Source organism: Xiphias gladius, unplaced genomic scaffold, assembly GCF_016859285.1.
Source record: "Xiphias gladius isolate SHS-SW01 ecotype Sanya breed wild unplaced genomic scaffold, ASM1685928v1 HiC_scaffold_1472, whole genome shotgun sequence".
NCBI lineage: Eukaryota > Metazoa > Chordata > Actinopteri > Istiophoriformes > Xiphiidae > Xiphias > Xiphias gladius.
The window spans coordinates 818,172-836,327 of NW_024401802.1; the positions used below are offsets into that span (position 1 = coordinate 818,172).

The 18,156-nt window shown below is 37.4% G+C and overlaps 1 long non-coding RNA gene across 2 annotated transcripts; it reads left to right on the forward strand.

Moving 5' to 3' along the window:
* Window positions 1-2,422: 2,422 nt before the first annotated feature.
* LOC120787380 lies at window positions 2,423-17,751 on the forward strand. Of its 2 annotated transcripts, XR_005706906.1 has the most exons (10): window positions 2,423-2,497; window positions 13,111-13,277; window positions 13,661-13,887; window positions 14,347-14,476; window positions 14,698-14,774; window positions 14,891-14,962; window positions 15,083-15,222; window positions 15,653-15,741; window positions 15,839-16,001; window positions 17,243-17,751. It is a non-coding gene; the product is annotated as an uncharacterized LOC120787380 (long non-coding RNA). The 2 variants fall into 2 exon arrangements; XR_005706905.1 differs by lacking the exon at window positions 14,698-14,774.
* The last annotated feature ends 405 nt before the right edge of the window (window positions 17,752-18,156 follow it).

The window sequence follows — 18,156 nt, forward strand, 5'->3', positions numbered from 1 at the left end:
CAGCTATTAAATGCTGCTTTGTAGAAATTAAGAGGTCTTTGTAGAAAAGCTCTAAATTTCAAAGATCCATAATTGTCAGGAAAAAGGGCGCAGCTCAACTATTTAGTGTCAGTAACTCTGTGTGAATTTAATCAATGACTAGGATTACACATATAAATACATATGTATATACAGTATATATAGTTGATTTGCAACTTTTACCAAGATGACCTAATAAATTTAGACATGAAAAGAATAGCTACCTCAGTATGAGTGCTATAGAAAAGTCTAAAAAAAAAGTTGACAAATTGTCTCACACTATGTAGTAACTTATCACCCACCTCTAGTCATCCCACTCTAAAATAATGGCAAACTCGCTTTTACCTATGTGGTTGTCATTGAAAGCTTTGTCCATAGCACTGACAGCTGCTTAAAGGACTAAACAGAGAGAAGAATCCATATCTGTGTCTCCAAGCCTTTGCTCTATGAGAGAAGATACTTGAGCACCGAGGATGATTGCTACTATCTCCTCACTACTTCAGTAAGATGAGCTGTTCCCTCTCTCACACATACCCAGTGTCTGATATTAATACACACATATATGCACACACAGCATGTTTGACCTTGAAGATGCCTGAGGAAGTGCTATTTGTGCTTATGGTCATCTGGCAGCTGGATAAGCAGCATTCCACAGTCACTCAGGCAATTTTCTGATCCATACATGTGTTGAATAAGAGAGAATCTGACTCAGGCTCATACATATTCACGCGGTGCAGCTCCCTCTAACTAACATTGACTGTGCTACTGTATTTGTGCATGGGATGGTTCACACTCGCCATGTTTCAGTGGTGCAGGAAGCATTCATTTTTCACTAGAGAGGCGTGGGTGCCGCTACGATGCGAAGAGATACCCTTTATCTCATACAACCACACAGACACACTTAAGAGTGGGTGCATTGCAGAGAAGCAGAAATAATTGCATAAGGCTGACTTCGACACCCCATTTACTTCAGTGGCTCTGAAGAAAGGCAGGGGGACAGCTTGAGGATGTGTGTGTGGCTGTGCATGTGTGTATGTGTGTGAAAATCCTCAAGTGCTACAACACTGTGTGTTTCCCTGCTTCACCTCACATGATAGAATACTAAATCTAATCAACCTGACCTTTTTTGTCAGAGGGTGTGTGTACTTCAATGGCTATACATTTTGAGGACCAGTTTCAGTTTTAGACCTTTGGAGTAAGCACATTTTGGGAAAGTGAGAACATTTTGTCTGGTACTCACACCTTCCAAGGGTTGTTTGAGGGTTAAGGCTTGGTTTCAGGGTTCAGGTCAGAATCAGGTTTAGGTTAGGGTTAGGGTAAGGGTTGGGGTTAGGCATTTAGCTGTTATGGTTAATGTTAGGGTAACTAGCTAGGGAATGCATTATGTCAATAAGTTGTGACAGCCTAAGGGGTTGCCCCTATCTTGTCCTTCCTTGATGGGTGAATTTGAGACCTTGTCAGAGTTGTAACACACCTGAGCAAGCTGGGCTCTATAAATCAAACCTGCTATGTCCTCTAGCTCTCTTGCCCTGGCTTGCAGACTGATTGTCATTTGTTAATACTGTGTGTTTCACACTCATACACACATTCCTCACCACTCAATCACTAGATGGTATGTCAGTATGTATGCAATAGACATTGCATACATACTGACATGCTGACCAATACACCCTATTGGATTTATGTAATTTACTTAATTAAAACATTTAGCATTATTTACAGACTATGTATGGTCTCGCTCTTTTGTCTTTGGCTACATTGCAGAGTCCAAGTGACAGAGTTGGTGAGTTTGTAGTTTCTCCTACAGTAGCTTTAACCTTTGAGCAGCAAAAAGAACTCTTACTGATGCAAATGGAGAGAGACAAATTGAGCACAGAAAAGGAACGACTAAGGCAGTCTTAAAAAGGAAAAACTCCTGGAAAAGGAAAAACTGGAGTTACAGCAGTAGTAGTTAGACCTAATTAGGGCAGGTAAGCTGTCGATTAATGCGGATATTGAGTGTTCAGATGAGTCTCTAGCATCCGTTTCACAAAGTTTGAAAATGTTTGAAGTGGTGGGCAACTTGCGTCTACTACTGAAGTATGATGAGAGAGATCCAAACACTCTTTCTCCCTTTTTGAACATGTCACTGATTTCAGAGGTTGGCCTGAGGCTGACTGTAATTATTATGCAATCGGTATTGACAGGAAAGGCCCAAGAAGATTATTCAGTGCTTAGTGCAACTGACAGCTAGAAATATTCTACTGTTAAGGAATGCAGTTTTGAAAGCTTATGAGTTGGTACCTGAGGCCTATCGGCAACGTTTCAGGTCCTGGAGGAGGTCTGATAAGCAGTCACATGTTGAGTTTGCAAGGGACTTAACTAAACATTTCAACAGGTGGTGTTCTGCATTCAAGGTTACTACTTTTAAAGATCTGTGTGATCCGATGGTGCTGGAGCAGTTTAAGATTGCATTCCACCTGAGGTGCCACTCATATTGGTGAGTGTGGACTACAACCTATCTCTGAAGCTGCTACTCTGGCAGATAAACATGTTCGGGCACATAAAAGAAATTTGGAAAAAACTGTATGTCAGATAATGTTACTGTTAAAGCTGTTGGTCACTCTGCCAAATTTTCTTGGTCTGAGAGTGCAAAGATGAGTCGTGGTCTACGTTCTGTTGGTTTTGGTCTAGATGGTAATTATTGCCATGATAGGGGACATTGGAAAGCAGAGTGTTAAGTACTGAAAAATGGGGTAAATCGCTCAACATGTTAAACCAGCCACTCTCAGTGCGCCAGTTAGGAAAATTCCAGTTCTCTCTTAGTAGGTGCTTGATTCAGTTAAACCTGAAACTGAGAAATATTCTGGTTTTGAAGCTTTCATGTCAGATGGGTTTGTATCTCTCACTGGAAGTGATATTAAAGTGCCTGTGGAAGTTCTACAAGATACAGGAGCAAAGGATTCCTAAATTCTAGATTATGTGCTGCCCTTTTATCAGGACATGGGTACTTCTGATTGTGTGCTGGTACAGGGAATGGGTTTAACCACTCCGTAGGTTCCTTTGTACTAAGCCAGTCTGTCTTGTGGCCGGTGATGTCCACATTGGGGTTCGGCCTACCTTGTCTATAGATATAGTGGATGTGATTCTTGGGAATGATTTGGCTGGCAATCGTGTCTGGGCTTTTTGCTGATCCCCACCCACTAAGTCTACACCTTTGTTAAAGGAACCAGATATTATTTGTGAACATGAGTTCCCTGATGTCTTCACATCTTATGCTGTGACAATGACTAGAGCTAAGTCGGATTTTACAGTTCAGAAGGAATACTATGATTTGGAAATTGATTTGTATGTAGCTGAATCTTTTCTATCTCCCAGCAGGCGCTTATTATGAATAGCAAGCTTAAGCTGCTGTGTAGACTGTTTGACCAGGTGTGGCCTAGTATTCTCACAACCAGACGGGGCATTTAGGAGCTAGGAAAACTGTCAGATTTTGTGTTACTTCTTCTGGCCTCATCTTAAGCTTTATGTTGCATCTTACATTAAGACTTGCCATATATGTCAAGTAACAGGTAAGCCAAAGCAGTCTATTAAGCCTGCCCAACTTTGTCCAATCCCTGTAGTGGACAACCCATTTGATCACCTAAACTTCAACTGTGTTTGGCCTTTGCCTACTTCAAAATCTGGACTATGTATTGACTGTGATTTGTGTAAGGCATTACCTGTTACGGGTGTGTGTGTTTGTGTGTGTTTACTTGTACTTCTATCTTTGTGAGGACCAGTTTAAGTTATAGGTCTTATGGCGTGAGGACATTTTGGCTGGTCCGCACTTTCTGACATACCCTCAAAGGGCTGTGATTTTAGGGTTCAGGTTTAAATTAGGCTTAGGCTAGGGCTAGGGTAAGGGTTGGGTTTATGCATTTAGTTGTGATGGTTAAGGTTAGGCTAAGGGGCTAGGGAATTTATTATGTCAATGAGTGTCTTCACAAAGATAGAAGCACAAGTATGAGTGTGTGCGTGTGTGTGAGAGAGAGAGTGAAAGAGAGAGTGTGTCCCTGCAGAGCTGTATACACTATAAGCGTGAGAGCTCCAGTTCAGTCCAGACCACCCCTCGCCTCTGCTTCTGTTCCTACCAGGCCCATTTGTTCTGCTCTGCAAGCTATGATCCATTTAAGGTTTATGTGTGTGTGTGTGTGTGTGTGTGTGTGTGTAGTGGTTAATTCTCTAGTTTTGGGCTCACTGTGTAACACTATCCCCACCATGTCCCTCCAGGAATCCCCAGAGGTTTCAGGCAGCAAAGACAGAATACAAGAAGGGGAGGATGGGGAGTTGAAACATGAGGAGGAGGAGGAGGAAGAGAAGGAGGAGGCATGTCTGATAAAGTGTTTAGGACAGAACAAAAGAAGGGTTTAAGATTGAGCAGTGAAGTTAATGCAATTCCTTGATGCTGGCTCCAAAAAATCCTAAACTGTACTGAAATCTAATCAAAAGTTCAAATTTCTTGCTTGAAAAACAGCATTCATATTATATGGAAGATTGAAGTGGGAAAGATTCCACTGTTTGTTGCTTGTGAGTGTTCACATCATCAGACAACTCAACACGGCTGTATGCAGTGGTGGAAAAGGTACTATGATCATTCACTTTAGTAAAAGTACAAATACAGTATTCTAAAAATACTCCATTGGAAAGAAAAGTCCTGCATTCAAAATTCTTCTTAAGCAAAAGTGCAGAAGTATTATCAGAAAAATAATAAACTGTAAACAAAAGCTATATATACCATAGGTACTGTAGACTATAACTATATAACATACTGTAGCTTCAGTTCACCTAAACCCCTGGCCCCCCACTCTCCCTGGCCACGCTTAACTCTATACCTTGTTTAATTTGAAGGTACAGCTTTAGTTACTATTTTCTTCACTTGTTAACTTTTTACTCAGAAAAGAAATGATGAGCTGATAAAATCTGATGCACTGTATATTGAATACTTAGTATATTTGTACTTAATTGATTAAATACTTCAAAGTAGCTCCAATTCCACCAACTACAATTGTAAAATGCTGCTTACACATTAATGTATCACTAATAATAATTCAATAATATAAAATATAATAGTATCTGTAATACAATAATACAATATATAATAGTATAATAGTCACGTGGGGCATTTTTTTGAAAATAAGAATATCCTACTTTTACTTTTGATACTTTAAGTACATTGTTTAACATTTCCAGTGAACAAACTTTTACTTGTAATGGAGTACTATGTTTATATTGTAGCACTGCAGCATTCAGGATAAATACTAAATACTTCCTTCAGCCAGATCAACACACTTCTCCCGTGGTGCTTTGGTATAACATCATCAAGGTCAGATAACAAAAGTCTCCTGTTTGCAGTAAACACCACAGGTCACTGTACATGAAAGACTGTGACATGACTGTAATATTTAAATTGTGTATTGATATGTATCTGTAGCTATTTTTAAGGAAGTATAAAGTCCCCTGCCCAGACGTGGGTTTACGCCATATACCTGCATATATGCATCACTACACCTCTGTTTATATAAAATTAGCTAGTTTATTCCAGTGATTCCCACCTCAGGGTTGCGGCTCTTCCTTAGGGCCAGAAGAAAAAAAGGCTAGGAACCTGTAGTTCTGTTTTTTATAAGCATATTTTATTTTTTTTTTATGTAACATCTGAATCTGCAAAGAAAGTCATAACTAAATAGATACATTTAGTTAGATAAATGTAGTGGAGGAAAAAGTATGATATTTCCCTCCTAAATCTACTGGAGTAGAAACCTAAAGTAGCACAAAATGGAATTATTCAAGTAAAGTCCAAGAACCTCATAACTGTGCTTAAGTTACTTAGTTATGTTCCACCAATGGCTGTATGATGCCAAAGTTGGTTCTGTGAAGGTAAAAAATAATTTTTCTATAAGTGCCAATTGGAATATATTGGATCTTCATGGGAGTTTCCTAGTTGTAATCTTAATTTATTGATCAATCTTGACATGAGAACTAGAGATAAGTAAGAAACTGATAATTACACATTTCCCAAGCTAGAATATCTCCCACATGGTGAGCAGAACTACATAGATATGATGGCAAAAAAGGCTGAAAACATCAAAATAAAATCCAATAGTAACACTGATTACAGCGATTTCGCTTATCAAAAAACAAACTGTACACTGTTTGTGATCTGGTCAGTTAATTGTTCAATAACCAATTAAAATATTGTCCCGAGCCGATCTGACGTCATCCTAAAATATGCCCAGGGCCAATCTGGGCATATTTTAATGGATCATATCAGTTAAAATAAAGCCGATCAAATGCTGATTCAATTCAATTCAAAGGGGCTACACACACACACACACACACACACACACACACACACACACACACACACACACACACACACACACACACACACACACACACAAACAAGCAGATAGTGTTATATCAATTTCAGGAGTCACATTCTCCAAATTAAACTTTTATTCATATAATATCAATAATTTAGGTTGAATTTATATCAACTATAGATTCAATCTATAGATTCAATGAATAAAGACTGTGAGATGTGGTTGAAAGCTCTGGAAGAAACCAAGTCAAGTGGACCTTAACTTGACATTATTTTGTCATTGGTTCACTGCATTACTTTTAATACTTGATACAAAATCTGATGATAATGGAGGAGATGGGATGTCAAGGATCATTTTTATATGATTTCTAAACCATTGGTTTACTTTATTTGTGTTCCCACCTCCTGTGTATAGCTGACATCTTGGCTGTGCATACACACGCATGGTTAGGGTAGCAGGTCAAAAGTTCAGCTCTAACCTAAGTAGCAATAAAATCTTCTTGCTGACACTCCAAAAAGGCAGCAACTTATTAAATCATGACAGACACCTACCTAGGCTGGCCTGCAGTGATGTGTGTATGCATATGTGCGTACATGTGTGTGTGTGTGTGTGTGTGTGTGTGTGTGTGTGTGTGTGTGTGTGTGTGTTGACTCTCAATCTGCAATTCATTTTTAAAATATTAAGCAGTGACAGGAGTTACATTAACTGAGAACTTTCTAAAAAATAATTCCACATGCTGAATTGGTTTTCCAAAATTAGGCCAAATGTAAGAAAATGTCATGAAAGTTAAACAAAGCGTCCAACGAATGAGTCAACTGATGAATGATAAACAGAGCCTCTTTATGTAGAAGCAGCTGTTGAAGTGACACAGGCCACCCACAACATACTGAGGAAATTTACATTTTCCACCCTGGTGATGATTGGAGCACAGAAATGAGCAACCAATCACAAGCTTAGGCAACCCTGCTGGCAGCCAATCACAAATGGATCAGCTCAGTGCCCACAGCTCCATGTAAGCCAGGAGCTGAGTGTATTCTGCAAGAGGTAGAAAACTATCTGTGGAGCCCTGCAGACCTGGATCAGCAGCCTGTGTCTTTCTCCTCTTGTCCAACACTGTCTGCAGGAACACCTGATTTATCATAATTTTACACATACACCTGTTATCTTCACTGTAATGTATATTTACAACAAAATGCAAATTGATATCATACAGGACACTGCCTCTTTTAGTTTTCATGTATATTCTGTATATATTTAGTAATTTAGAGTAAGGCTACAGAGGCAGCACTATTGTGAAACTGCCCAATAAAAACACCAATCTTGCCTTTACCTTCAGACAAACCAATTTGGCAATTAAAACACTATGGAGACGTTAGTGTTACTAGTAGATTACTAGAGGCCCTCCTGAGACGAGACTGTACTCCCGGTATGACCATGTAAGTTGTCTGGCCAGTCATGACTCACTGGTCCTCAAATCTCTTAAGATGTTATAGCAAAAGCTTTATTTTCATAAACTGAAAACATTTTTAAAGTATAAACACTTAATTTCAGACCTATAAAAGTCACTTAACTAAATTTGGTATCACAATATCAGGTGTAGAAAGAAACTTATCACAAGTCACCACCCTCCACTGATCAATGGAAATGCATGCTGGAGTAATTGTCTACTTCCTAGTTAACACAAGAAAGCTCCCAAAGCATATTTGATTAAGTGGATGGAGCAATAAAACTTCCTGCATTAGGACTGTACTTGGCTAGATGCAGCCTTGAATAGTACTTGAGTTATGACTGATGAGTCCACCAGAGCAAAGGTGAACAAAAGACTGAGAAAGGTCTAACGTTAACATGATGAATTTTAGCAGTTATAATGTTTACCATGTTCACTATCTTACTCCATCATTTTAGCATGCTAACAATTCTTAATTAGCAAAAAACAAAAAGTAGAGCTAAGGCTGATGGGAATGTCATTAGTTCTGCAGGTATTTGTCAGGTATTTTATAGGTATTTGTTCATAAAGCAAAATACTGACATGAAAAGTTTGAGGATCACCAAAGTCATTAGAATCAACCCTATCTCCTAGAAATCATGTTTCTATAAAACTACACTGCAGCAGTAAATATATTTTATATATCTGAGTGAAATTTCTACACAAATATTGGAGATGGTGGTGGATCAACTGAGTGACATTCTCTAGAGTCATGGCACTGGCATACTACTAAAAAATGCATCACTTTCCCCTTCCAGATGTGAGGTTACAGCATGTTAAGCATGAGCCTTGTAAAGTAGCATATTGGGGAATGTTCTACTCTACACACGCTGATGTGAAGCAAAATAGGTCATATAATATTGGTAAACATGATAATTAATAGACAGAGGCACAGAGCAATTTCTACAACATTCCCTTTCACAGTGACTGCTTATGATTAGTTGCTGAGATTGTAAATTTCTATAATATTTCTAATATTATTCTTTTTTAATGGATAAGTGCAACCTGACATTTCCTGATTATGACAGCATCCTTCTTAAGTGGATGATAGGATCCTTTTGTTTTACTAAAACCAGTTCAACTTACAGGTTTTCTTGGCCGCAGTTTAGCAGCTTGAGCTTTTATTCAGTCTTCATATAGAAGAGATCAGCCATATACTGCTGACTGGGCCCCCGGGGTCCAAAACAATGCTACACTGATGTAAGTGGTTAGTGTACCAGCACAATGCCTAGACAATAGAACATAACTGGCTGTCGCTGGAGCCTGAGGCAAATTTAAATGCTAATGTAGCATGCTACCACGACATAGACTCATCTAATTGGTCAGTGGAGAATGCTTTTTTTTCCAAATTTAGTCTGGAAATCTGTGAATCACATGGTGCAGAGAGGCAAAACAGACGCATAACAGACCTATTCAGGGTTCTGATGGAGAAACCTGAAAATCAGCTAAAGCCTGAATCCTCAGGTACTATGTGTGTATCAAAGCCTGATATACAGTGGCTAAATCTTCCTGAAGGTCTTTTGCAGTCAGACCGGGGCTTTGATTTGCCTTTCTACCAGTCACACGAGCAGTTCTTTCTGAATGTTTTCTTGGCCTTCCAGACCTCAACTTGTCATCCATCAGTCCTGTGAACAGCCATATCTTGATTACATTAGGAACAGAGGAAACGACTACCTTGAAATTTGCGTCACAGTAACAGAAATTTTGAACAGGGGTGCCTAAACTTTTTCATGCCACTGTATCTTATTCCCCTGTGCCATAGAGCGCCTTTGTTGTCAAAAAACTACATCAACACATCAGCGAGCCACGCAGTTGCACTATGTGACATGTTCCTTCATTACCATGAACACACACACGCAAGTTTATTTTGACTCAATCCCACACACATTGTCCTGCTGCCCAAATTACTCACTACAGCACCAAATATGGATTAATCCGCTGATGAAGCCTCATAGTCTTTCCACTCTCTTTTTAAAAATTAAAGTCCAACATGATTATCTAAGAAACTGTTCAGGTGTAGCACACACACACCAGTTTGCAGAGTGCATGTAGCAGACAGCTTAGAGTTCCACAGCCTGGCCAGATTATGGAATTAAAGTTAATTAGCCTCCTCTGATGAAAACTAAAAAGGACCACAGTCATTACAGCAGACAAAATCAACACTTACCTGGTAAATATATGAATCTTAGAAGAAAATGAAAAGAGAGATGCCAACACATCTTTATAACTCTACACTGGAATATGACTTTCACTCGTATTACTCATACTCAGCTCATTTTCTTTCTTTGATAGATTAGAGATTAAAACTGGGGGAATCAGTTACATGGTTTCCCCTGATAGGCCTCTAGTTTTTCCTGAGGCCAATAAACAATGTGCCGCTCAATAATTCATCTGTTCTCCCACAGCATGGCTAACAAAGCAGGAGAGACTGGCTGAGACATAATGCCCAACCACCCTTCATCGAATACTGGAGCAGACCGAATACACTGAGGCTTGAGAAAATATATACACACATATACATACATATACATATATACATACATACATACATACATATACATACATACACATATATATATATATATATATATATATATATATATATATATATACATATATATACATACATATATACACACATATACACATACATACATATACACACACATATATACATACACATATATATACACATATACATACACATACATATACACATATACATACACATACATATACACACACACACACACACACACATATATACATATATACATATATATACATATACATATACATACATATACATATATATACATATACACATATATACATGCATATACATATACATATATACACACATACATATACACACATATATATATATATATATATATATATATATATATATATATATATACATACATATATATATATATATATATATATATATATATATATATATATATATATATATATATATATATATATATATATATATATATATATATATATATACATATATATATATATATACATATATATACATATATATATATTATATATATTATTATTATTATTATTATTATGCGTGTAAAATACTGTATCTCTAACATAAGGATGAATGGTTGGCTTCATGGTAAAGACACTATGGAAGTAAGCATTACCTTACACTTGTATATCACAGTGTAGAATGTCCAGACTAAAACACTGACGCTGTGACAAGTCTGAATCAAAAGACCTACAAGAACTAAGACAGGTCCAACATAATCCAAGAATGTCTCATGACCAGAACTCAAGACTGAGACTAAACTTGTACCTCAGCACTTTCCACAAGTATAAAATAAACAGCCATGCAAACATGTCCAAATGGTATCTGTGCATCCATGAATACCATGAGTCACACACTCATTGATCCATTAATGGACTTTGATTCTCAACAATAAATTTGTGACTTTACCATCCAAACCCAGAATTTCTTCATGTACACCTGGTAACATTTGAATCCGCTGTCACAAGTGTTTGACTTTGACAACTCCTCTGAACATTCAGCTGCTCTTTCCAAGCCTATTCTCTTCATGCCGTATAATTTTCTTTCTTTACGCTCTGGAGTATTCTTGGAGTGTGTTCATCCACGTGCTCTAGCTGTGACTCTGTTCAGTGAGGGGGGGCATAGGGCATGAAAAACAAAAGGGCTAATATTATTGAGCAGAGAAACGTGTTGAGTCTGAGCTGAAGTTGGTAGCAGATTCATTGTTCCATGACTCAATTTGCATCTTTGTTTTTATCTAATGCCATGAATAATGCATTCTCGGGGTCTGCCGCTCTACTGTTAGGATGCCACACAAACACAAACACTGCAGATATTAATTTAGGCATTGGAGACTACACACATATATAAACAGATATATGAGTGACACATACAGAGCAACAAACAAGAATACACCCACTCATGTATTTCTTATGCTAATCTTAAAATAGATTTCTCTCTCTCTAACTCACTATATCTCTCTGTTTCGTCAACCCACACACACACATACACAGTATACTCCAGCCATGGGAATAGAAAGGCAGCGTGAATATGAATGGAAGCGAGCAGATTAGCATGCTAACAGCTACGAGTCCCAGAGATTTCCAGGTAGTGTTCTAACAGCAGAGAGAAAACACCATGCAGACCTGACTTATTTATAGGCCTTGACTCTTACACAACACACACACATAACCTACACACACATGCTTGCACTGATAACCGCATGTGTCCTGACAAGTACCCCACAAAAACCTCACCCACTCCCAGCCAGCTAGGAATTCACCATTTATCAGTTTGCTTTTCCAAATTTTCCTTTCTGCTGAACTTGCAAGCTCAATCTCTCACGGACATTTACTTGTTAACTACAAATAGTGAACTCTCTACCTAATGAGCTACCTGGCAATAGGTTTTTTGAGACAGGGGAATTAATTAAAACAGCTTGGTGCCATCAGATTGCAATTTGCACAATATGAGCATGCCAACATTACTACTGAGCTATTGACCATAAATCAGCATATTGCTGGGGGAAGATTCTCATCAACTACCCTGAGTAACCAGAATTGATTTCCCAGTATTACTACCTCCTGCTTGATCATGCATTCCAGAGTACACAGTTGGAAAGTTTGCAAGTTAGAAGCTGGTGAGAAGACTGTGAGAGATCATTACTTTGCTGTTGGAGTAGAAAAACATACTACATGATGATGGCATATCTGATAATGAATAACATATCTGCAAGCTAGTCTAACCCAGCAGTGTCAAAATAAGAATATTTGACATTTTGCTCCAGCCAGCAATTTGACATTGTCAAGTAATGAGTGTATGTCTTTTAAGCTTTATAGTATCCTACATCTCATATTCTGTAGCTATCGTTTTATTCCTTCAAATATAGTGGGACCAACTAGGCATTTTTTTTGTGCCGTTTGGCAGCTGAGTGGACTTACATCATACAAAGACAAAGAATACATTTTTTGAACAATTTTTTGGTGTCCCAAAGCAGTTTTTAGTTTTGTTTGTATATGACGACTCCAGCTCTATGAAACAAAATCTGGGCCAAAAGTTTTGTTAGTTAAAAAAAAAAAAAAAAATGTAATTGAAAAACTAAAATTTGAAAATGAAAGTTCAAGTTTTGATCTTGAACACAATGTATTCAAACTAATAATAAGTGTAAAAAAAGTTTTGATTCTGATTAAATTCTGGCATTCTTTTGAATAAATTATTTATTTTCATCCTTTTAGACCGCACTTGGCACCAATAAGAGCAATAAACCGCCAGATTTTGCAGTTCAACAGCCACACTTCAAGTATTGACCCTTCCCACTTCCACATACCACTGTGAATGCAGCATAGTGTCTGCTTGCCATGGTATCTGCTCCACCAGGACAACCTGTGGCATTAGCGTGCAGGTAAAAACTGTTAGCTGTTTTTGAATGGATATGCTGGGTAATTATCTTAAATATAATAATGATGGGTAATTTTTGTAACACAGGGACATACACGGGAAAGACATCTTTAGGTGGGGTATTGAAATGAAGCATAGGACTAGCTTTAACTAGCTTTATGCTATTAGCTATTAGCTATGCTATTAGTGTTCATGAATTTTACACTCCTTAGTGTCCAGCTCAAGTTTTACCTTGTGTATTGTATTTGTTAACATCTGTGTTTACCACAATGTCGACTACAGTTCATAGGGGCTGCAGCAGCACAGAGTCCTATGTATGTGCTCACACCGAACCTTTCATGTTTTAAAAAAAAATGATCTTTTTTTTTTTTTTTTTAAATCACGCAGCTCTTTCCCTGGGTTTTTCACAAGAAAAAGTTACCTTGGAAGCAAATGATGAGTCTAAAGACCTATGGTACAACATTTACAAAACCCTGGATGCCTTTCAGTTTCTATGCATACCTGTTAAACATTAATTCAGAGACAACCCAGCCTCAACCAAAGAGACTGAAATTGCCCAGGCAGGACTTGGAAAAAGGCATCTCACCATGTCCGGGGATAGGAGCCAGGAAGAGGTATGCATAAAGTTAACATACTAGTTACAAATTGTAATTAAGTGTTTATATTTGAAACATGCCATTTTATTCTAGTGTTAGGCTTTTTCTTCAAGCATTTAGACATCCACTAGTCCCTATGTTATTGTTCTCTTAGTTCTTTAGACTACTACTAAATGAGTATGCTATGATGCAGGGGCTGATAGATGGGTATTCTATGAGGCTGCAGGTAGCGAAAACTAGTAATATAACATCCACTTTAATTCATTAAAATAACTCACCTAAACAAACACAGCTGAAATGATCCATACAATGTTGCATTTACAGGTGGTCAAGGTAAAAGGATGCTGATTATGATTCCTCATGATTCTTATGGATACACCGGGACGGAATTTGCAGTGCAACAGGGGCAGGGAAAATAAAAAAAACTGTATATTGTGCCTTTACAACATGAGTTTGACCTAACTCTGTTACTTCCAGATGCCATTGAATTCTGAAGTATGCCAAAAGCACAATGCCGAAAATGTGCAAAGTGAGTTTTCCTTAGCAGATTTTGGCCCTTCATGTTCAAGAGTGCATGGAGTCTCAGTCAGCAGTAGAGGACATTGAGGTAAATGTGGCTATGAGATAAATGTGATGTTGGATTGTGCTATCGCAACTTATTTTAAATTTTGATTGTTGTTCAGTAAGTAAAACACAGAATATTTGTGGGTAAAAGTGAGGTCCAGATAGTTTCTGTGATAGCCCCAGTAATGCATTGTGAAGTGCCTACATTAAATTTTTTTTTGTATGAGGCAATTGCTAATATTCAAACTGTTCTATCTCCATCAGAAAGTTCCGTATTCTATCTTTTTCTTGAAATTCACACCACAGTTCCTAGAGACCCATGCTAGCATGTTTGGATAAAGGTATTCGAGATGGTGGACATTTATGTTAATTTTAAATATTAATGTTACTTACAGTACGTGTTTTTTGTTTTTGTATTTTTGCTTTTAGTACACATCTCCATTGTACTTTTGTTTAGGAGAGAAAGATCTCTGGATGGCTGATTCAACTGCTTTGAGCCAGGACTATACAGAGGAACAGAAAAAAAAAAGTAAATACTGTGTTGTCTAAATACATAAACTTCTTCATCCTAAAGGGATCTTCATTGTACACAGCTTTTGTATTCAACATTTGTAGTTTACATCCATGAATTCTGAATTTTGTTTGGCAGTGTTGATGATGTATGAGAAACCATTTGTCGAAGAGTTGACGTGAAGAAACAGTTCGACATCCAAATCTCAAGAACAAACATTCTGGGGAGAGGCCTGCTGCAGTGGCATCGTCAAAAAAAAAAAAAAAAATTTCTCACAGGTAAAAAAAAAGGAACATATTTGCATTATTATATAGACTCTTATAAAGCATGTAGAAAATCAGGATCCATTGAAAACGTTTCAGATTTCAGTTTATGAATGGTTTCTGTCATACTCCGGTTAAAAAGGGACTGCTAACCCAAAGAAATTTTACACTTTTATCAATAATATATCCTACTTATTGAAGGACCTCTGCCTTGATTTGTGTGTTATGCTGTTATTTGTGTGTTAGATTTTCTATAATCTATACAGAAAAATTGAATATAATCCCATTAATTTAGAGTAGTGGAAGTCTTCTAAACAACCCAAATTAGACAACACCCTACTAAAACTATCTGGTCTCAAGGATTAGAAGCACAGTAATGAAAAACGACTTGACACAGAAGGCCCTTGAGCATCACAGTAAATGCTGTTTTTACGTCTGTGTACAGAAATGGTGGAAGAGTTGTTTCTTTGAAGGACCACAACATCAGAGGAGCCCACAATACTCTCTGATTGACTTTGACAGTGGCTTCTACAGGTGTGTTTTTTTTATATGCAAGCAAGGACAAACTGCTACTTTTTGTTAAATGTTTTCTAACATAAGTAATACATTCATCCTCAATTTTTTTAAATAGGACTGGTGGAGAGGTTTTAACTGTTAGTTTGGTGTAAGTTCGGCTGGCTCCTGCCTTTTCCAGCCCCTGGACTTGCAGTTAACTCTGTAGTGGGTAGATAAATCCAACAGCTCTCAACAGTGATGCAGTGGCTGATGTCCAGTTGTGAGAGTTAATTGACCAGGTATGCCCTCTATATGACGGAGATGCTGTGTTAATGAAAAATAGCATTCTTTGCCAAATGATAATGTCATGTCTATACATGGAATAAGGGACATAAATTTTCTTCCTGGTAATTTTCTTTTAATTGTCAGGTTGAGTTGTCAACTGAGCGTTCAAATGAAGGCCTATCTATTGAAATGTTAAATACTGGAGCTATTTCCGTTCAAAACAAGGAGTCCATTGTTCGGTAGGCTAGAACGTGTATTTATGTTTTTATAGGAAAATAAAATACACAAGTAAGGTTTTGTAGGATTTTTTTTTTTCCTTTCTACTGTTATAGTGCCATCATACTTTCCGCAGTGCTGAGGTTGCAGCCTATGTCGGGACAACTAATGGAAAGCCTGCAGCTGTATGACCTTCTTTCACTAATCGGGCAGTACCCAGATATCTGCCAGCCCCTGTTTGTTCCTAGAGAAAATGTAAAAGTGAGAAAAACAAGAGTGACCATTTATTTTAATGAAGAAGACTTACTTGCTATGCAATTTCATAAATAAGCGTGATAGTATTTACTTCTTGATTTTATCTCATCATAGATCAATGCAGAGTTTGTCATGGCATCCATTCTTCCTCAGCTGATCGACAAAGGGGCCAGGTTGAGCTGGAGATGATGACTTTATTCAGCACTTCCTTTATGAAGCTGAAGGGATAGAGTTTTTTTTCAAATTTGAGTGTTTTCGTAACTACATTAAAGATTGAAGTTTGGGACTGCTTGTAGTCTTTAAAAAATAGCCAGCGGCCGGCTGTGGTTACACTGAAATTGAACAGGTTAAAGTTTTATTCCCCCTGAAAAATCTTGACAATGGTAATAGGTAGGAAATAGTTTTTGTTTCTTTTTAATTCTTTTTACTGAGCAAAGCCATAATCACAATAAGTATACATATAGATGTACATTCAAATTATTCATTTTTTCCTAAACCTGTGGTTCTTAATGAAAGCTTTTACAAAGGCCTGTCTATATCTCCGTTCTATGTAGAAAGACTTGTTGATAATCATAAAATAACACAGAATGCCATTTATAACCATTGTGCTTGGCTACGATAGTCAATTATCTCCAAACCTCATGACCTCACATTTTTTGGATCAGCTGTTCTTTTTTGACTGAGTATAAATTTGTATATTACACTTCTTTAAAGAACTTGCAGTAAAGGAAAATTACATTTTAAATTGTCACATAACACTTGGTTTTATCTATTTGCTTCATAGCTGAATATCACGGGCATGTAGATGACAAAGATGGACCACATCCCATCACACCTGCCAGGTTTCTGCAGGCGATCACAAGCCAAGGTCACATTCCACTTATTCCCTCAGATAAGAAGGATTGCTGTAATGACCAAGTTTAACCATGACTGCATTGTAGACTTTGGGCATCACAATGTCTGTTACCCCGTTGTGTCAGCATGTGCCAATACTTTTGTGATAACTGTAAGACATATGAGGTCCTATGACCAATTCCAAAGGTTCTAATGGAGGCTTTTCATCAACTGCTTCTGTTTTTCAAGATTAAACTAAAACCTAAATGTTTACTTGATAAATGTTTAGCAGCAACTACTACTGTTTTACTACTCTATGACAAAAATGTCTCAGTTATACTTTGTTCCAAGGTCTTATCATATTGGGAAGGAGGAATTAGTCAAGTAAACATAAAAATATTGCATTGTTTAATGGCAGCACTGTTGAACATTTATAAATGATAGAGAAATGTTAATGTTTGGAAATAAATCTTGCTATAATCCTGGCTGGATTATCGTCGTCATGTCTTAAAAACATTTTGAGGGTGATTTTTTTTTTCACCATGTGGCTTCACTGTTGTCAGTAACAACAAATTACCATTCAAAACACATTCATTGTAAACATGTTGATGTTAAACCCTTAAAACACATAAAATATTTGCATTATGGGTTGCCTACATGATATAGTACATAGTTCAATTAAGCTAAATAAATGACTTGGTCGTAGGATTCAAAATATCTTGTAACATCAACGGGGGCACTAAGGCCTGCCATATCCTGCTCACAGAGTGGACATTCAATAGGTTGAAAAATCACTCCAGAACTGGTCAAATCTAGCTCACTGGCAGTGTTGAAATCAAGATCTCTATCCTAGGTATAACATTA